This window comes from Neodiprion virginianus, chromosome 4 (assembly GCF_021901495.1).
Source record: "Neodiprion virginianus isolate iyNeoVirg1 chromosome 4, iyNeoVirg1.1, whole genome shotgun sequence".
Taxonomy (NCBI): domain Eukaryota; kingdom Metazoa; phylum Arthropoda; class Insecta; order Hymenoptera; family Diprionidae; genus Neodiprion; species Neodiprion virginianus.
The window spans coordinates 9,012,872-9,018,875 of record NC_060880.1 but is presented as its reverse complement, the minus strand read 5'-3'; the positions used below and the strand labels follow the sequence as shown (position 1 = coordinate 9,018,875).

Here is a 6,004-nt window from a genome sequence, read left to right as displayed (position 1 = left end):
TCCACAAGGCTAGAAAGGATGGGGAGAGGACCAGGAGCGGCCCGTTGAAGGGGATCCAGATGACCCTAGATCTAGGGAGGGTAACGAAAACTAAGCCTCCAGTACCAGTCGAGGAGGTCTATACCAGGTCCGGGAGGGAGGCCTTGAAGGCATTGATCGCTCTAATTGATGGCATGAAGAATTTCACGATGGAGCACAAGAATACCCACGTGAGCCTAAAGGAAGACACGGCGAAGGCGGCTATCGTGGTCAAGCAGATAAAGCGCGGATGACGGGCAATGGAAGGGGAGCTATCCAAGGCCAGAACACTGCGGGCCGCTGAGACGAAGGAAAGGGTCACACAGACGGTCAATGACCAGCAAGAAGGCAAAGCATGGGAACTGAGCGAGACGGAGGGTAGGACGGTGACGGGGGCTAAGAGGAAGCAGATCTCACCCTCGGTCGGGGCGGTGGAGAAGAGACCCTGTCCGGAGGAAGGTGCCGTAAAACAGGCAGGGAGGAAGAACCAGGGGGATGGCTGGAGCGAGGTGTTTGAGTGATCTTTCACATCAAGTTCTCAAAAGGGTGAAGCTTATCAAGTAGTGCCAACGACTCGTGACAACATGATTCAGCGAATCAGAAATGCTTGTGCGAAAATAATACCAGAGACACTTCTCAGTTGTGTACAATCATTCGAAGCGTAGATCAACAAATGCATCGAAGTGGAAGGTCACCATTTTGAGAACCTAATGTGAAAGATCACTCAAAAACAAGTAACCCAATAGTTTCCAAATCGTACTCTTGGAACCGTTTAACACCTACTACTTCATGAAAAATTTGAGTTTTAATAATTACAGCGCCATCTGTATCCGATCGAAAAAAAACTTTCGAATAAAACTTGTGTATTTTCTCGTCGACAATTTGAATCTGCAATAAAAAATAGTAGTTTCCATTTAAGATTTCAAAGTTATTACCGCTCACGCCCTCAGGGGTTGGGGCGGAGGGTTGAATTTTACGGGGTTAGTTTTCCCCATTAAAATCAAATAGTTTTAGTTTCGAACATTTCTTTGTACAATGCGCATTTCTTGAGATATTTTGATGTCTCAAGATAAAAAACTCACCCTGTATATGTATATATATATATATATATATATATATATATATATATATATATATATATATATATATATATATAAACCATATACGCGACTTCAAGCCAAGTTTTGTTGCCACGATACAACATCATCTTCCATAAAATAATCCATGAAATACGATGTGACATTAGCAGCGAACCTAGAATGCGTATTGCCTCCCGTAGCCCCAATGTTACTGTTACAAGCAATATGATGCTCTGTATAATGTATGCATGGATGTCTGTGAGTGTGTCATAGAGGTGTAAGAATGAGCTGAGGAATTAGAAGGTCAGTCGTGATATGAGTGTCGTCAGAGTAATTACTCTTGTACCACATCAACTCTGTATATAGTTCGATTTCTATGGCACCTTGAATACACCCACATCAAGTTCAGTTTATGCATTCATTTTCTAATCTTCCACCCTTGATTGTAGCTGCATTAGTTGCAACAGTTACCAAAACCTGCGCAGCCATTCATAAGCTCATTTCTCCACTGACCCAGGACGATCTGTCCATTCTCGTCCATGTAGTCAGCATATTCAACTCCATAGTATACTAGTTAGGGCATCAAATAACTATGTAAGCACACTGTCGCCATAACAATTTTATCGGTGGTCTTCAAGGAGGTGTTAATTGGCTGGTAATACATTCGCCATTTTGACGCCATTATACCAAATGCGTTTTCTACTACACGCCTCGCACGGGTCAAGTGGTAATTGAAGACTCGTTGTTCTCCATTATAACGACTTGGATATGGACGCAACGTGAATATAGTCGATTGAAAAGCTTCGTCGGCTACCATTACGTACAGCATTTTCTCTGGGTGATCATCAGAGAGCGGTTCTTGATTTGGAAAACTCATTTTATTTTCGTAGAACATCTGTCCCACCACAGAATTTTTGAACATGCCTGAATCACAGTGAAGACCTTGTGCTCCAATATCTACCATTGCGAAATGGTAACTGGCAGAAGCTAAAGCCATCAGGACTATACTATGCTGTCCTTTATAATTATAGAACGTCGAACCTGCGTTTGGTGGAGCCTACAGTAGAAAGAAACATTATATAAAATTATTGGAACTATTTGTCATCATCAGGACAATTATTGAATTGCGCGGGGTGATTATATATAGTTAAATGATGTGGTGTTGAATGAGACACATACGTGAATTAAGCAAAAGCAAATCTCAACAGAAGTATAATTATTTACACGTATACCTATAGCAGATAGACATAAGAAATTACAAACCAACATTACAACATGTTTTCCATCCAACGCTCCAATGCAATGTCGAAAATTACATTTGTCTGCGAATTCCTGACTCAGTTCGAGCCATTGTTCCGCAGATGGTTGTAGCATCGTATACTGCAGTGAATTCCATATAGCCTGGCATACTATGGGTATGATTTCACAAACGGTGCTTCTATACCCACTCTGTACGCGAGCGCTATCGATGCCATAGAATCACCCGTAGGTAGATATCTGAAAACAGTAATTCGGATTGTGTATGAATTCACTATTCCTCTAAAGGCAAGTGAACAACTATACTGCGATGTTTATTGACGAAGGGAACTGTTCAAGCTCGAGGTAACCAACTCTCACCGACAGGAGTTCGCAGTTTGAACAGCAGCGACGCGATACTGCGGCAGGTCGAAATTCAGTATTTAAAACGGAAGCTCACCGTGAGCATCGTCAGCAAACCTGTGGCACAGCGCCCGCTGGCTCATCTTTTTGTCAGTGAAATGCGTAAGATTCAAAATTTAACTTATAAATCAGTTTCACTTATAAAAGAACACACAGGAATAGAACCTATGATTTCTATAATTTTTACTTATCTTTATATTATCTTGTATATAATTTTTAGTTATCTTTATGTTATCTTGTATTGTTTTTCTTTAATAAGTTCATTTTGTAAAGTTTTACCTTGTATTATTTTGATTGCGATTATTTTTATTAAACATTTTGTTAAAACGCATCTGTTAGCCTCATTGCCATTTTCTAATATTATCGATATCGTACAAGTTAGCAGACGGCTACAGTGAGATCAGAAGGAGTTGTACGGCACTGGGTGATTCGTGTCCGGGAACGATTCCTGGTGAACTTAGCCTGACAGTCAGCCAAGGCTTTCGTCCAGATCTGTTTTAGATTGTCGCACGTCAAATTATAAGAGGAACGTCAGTTACGGCTTTCTGCAGCCCTAGTCTGAGGTGGAATGCAGTTCTAGTGCACGCCCGAGTTTATGCTTTAGAATGAAGCACTGAGCAACCCTTCGCGTCTTCGGAAAAAAGTGCATCGATGTAAAAATCCGTGTCACTATAAAGGCAGTTCTGACTCCACCCGAGCCTGTGAAACGTATTAGATACTACAGGGTGTTCTCGGTTCAACAAGATTGACCCTTCTCTTATAGCCCTCATTAAGAGTAAGTCCTTAATTATTAAATAAATCTTTCCATCTTGTCTTTCCGAAGACAAAGACATCCACAATAACGTGGTGTGCTTGTAAGTCAAAAAACCTGGAGAGAACCGCACATCAAACAAATGTATGTATACAATCAAACATAGCTTCTGCCGGTTAAGTGCGTCATTACTAGTGATTTCAAGTAATCGGGCGTTTTCGGTAATCCGGTAGTGCTCTGGTCCGATATTTGCCGAATTACCGAGAGTCCACTGTAATTTCAACTCGTTGAGGTGTACAACAAGTGACTGGCAGTTTACATGGTAGACTTTGAGGAGGCTGCAGGGACCTGAGGCTTTGCTAGCCACAGTTTGTATCCGTACCTTAACCATTACTTTTCGTTTGAGATTAGGGCATTTCGGGCCGTCCAGTGCAGAATGTGTAGCGTCGTTTTGAGCTGTTTTGCAGCCATGGCAACACGGCGCGGCGCGGCGGTTCGGTTCGTTTTCTGCAGTCGCGCATTTCGTGGCAGCCCGAGTAGTGTCCGCATAATGCTGTCAACCTGGAGTTGTGGATCTGGTGTTCGAAGCCTAAATATGTATAGCATTGTAATAATTTAACGAGGTCGTCAAATCTACATACTGATAGACCGATCAAGACGTGCGTTTGGTTTTTCGTCATCGATCTGGCCTTCGGTAATAACTCAAGGCCGCAATTTACGAAATTTTCCCCTTCTCGCACACGGAATACATAAACTACTTTGGTTTGCTTGTCGTCCTCATCCCCTAATAGTTGGTTAAGTTTGACGAGGTGAGTGTGGATCTCGTCCAGGGTCGGTTCTTTGATATTTCGTATCTGATGACTCGTGGGTTGTATTTCTGGTCCTCGGTGACCACGAGTCCTGCCTTCGCAAGTGACGTAAGCGTGCGTATTTTGTCTAGGTCAACTTTATTAGCCTGAATGCGTATTCCGTTGTTTCTGGCTCAGGTGATCCTTTAGACTTGCAGTCCAACCTCTACTGGTTTTACTATATTGGTGACCGCTTGTTTGGTAGCTACTGAGGAAGCATACCTGGCTATTGCATCGGTTTTTGGACCTACAATAAAATTGATCCTGTTTTCGATCTCCGCGGTCGGGTCTTTTGTGGACGAGAACTTTATTTTGCTTGGCCGCGGTCGGAAAGCTTTTCAGTGGGCTCGGTTCTTGCGCTGCTGGACGTTTATTTATTGCCTCGTTGATTCCCGCTATACGATTTCGGGTGATTTTCGCGCACGCTTTAATGACGGCTCTTTTGCCGTCCGCTGCTGCGTGGTGGTCATTTTTGGTGATATGTTCATTTCCATGTAGGACACGGGCAAAAGGAATGCAAGCACTTAGACATCTACTGAGCAGGACATTTTATTCATTAAGGAATTCAAGGTACGTCAGGCAACAGCAGTCGAGGTGTGGGAAAATCAGAAAGACTATTAGTTGAACGCGGAGCTTAGGAGATAGAAAGTCGCGCGAAGAATTCAATCGGTATAGAATTGTGTTTATGCGTTTGGCTATTTTATTAATTTGTGGGGTCCAGGCTAGAGTGTGGGTTGAAGTTATGCCTAGGCAAATAACCCCTTTTGAAAAAGATATATTAGCGTCACCTACGGTGGTAGTAGGTAGATCGTGAAATGATATATTCAAGATAAAACGGAGCATACCGATGAGTATCGACTTTGTTCTATCATTGTTCAGCAATAGTCCAATCCCCTCTGCTCACTCGGTGATTGCTTTTGTATCCTCGTTGATTAGTCTGATACTTTCTCTGAGTTTTTGCGGCTTGCAGTTGTAAATCGTCTAGCTAAAAATTATATTTACAGTGTTTTCATATATTCTGGAAACCAGAGAGATAAAGTATGAAAGGCTGTGGCCTGAGAATGAAGACCTGTTGGTCGCCGTACAGTACTTACACATAATCGCCCATCCAGATAAATCCCCACCATCTCCACGTATTGCTCGACGTCGTTCTGTCAGATAAGCAGAGATCCAGCGGAGAGCAGATTGAGAAAAATTCAGCGCGCGGAGTTTTTGAATTGGTAGTTCATAACCAGGTTTCCGACATGCAGATTGTGTGGTAGAATTCTTTCCGAAAGTAGAAACTAAACTTGGTGAAATGACCTTCGAATGATTGGCAGTTTACGTAGCAAAAAATCGTAGGTTGTCCAATGTGGTCTTAATCGTGTTATTAGCCATACTTTGTGTTGGGTGCCTTGTCAGCTAAGCGTTTAGGGAAAATTGGAAAATTTTTACCATCGAAAGCCGTGTGTCCCAAATTCTCCTAGTCCTCAAATGATTGCCAGTTGAAACATCTTGGACCATGCTATTTATTCGGCAATTCCACATCTCGTGTCCACCTGTGCAGTATGCAGAGTAAGCTTGGCCAGTGCAGTCTTTAGCTAAATGACCGAAGGCTAAGCATTTGTAACATTACAGTACTTTGGCGTGATCGTTGAAACGACAAGCTA

General features: G+C 42.5%; 1 pseudogene; it reads right to left on the bottom strand.

Annotated features, from left to right (window-relative positions):
• Positions 1 to 1,671: 1,671 nt before the first annotated feature.
• Positions 1,672 to 2,839, bottom strand: LOC124302066 (uncharacterized; annotated as a pseudogene).
• Between the last annotated feature and the right edge of the window lie 3,165 nt (positions 2,840 to 6,004).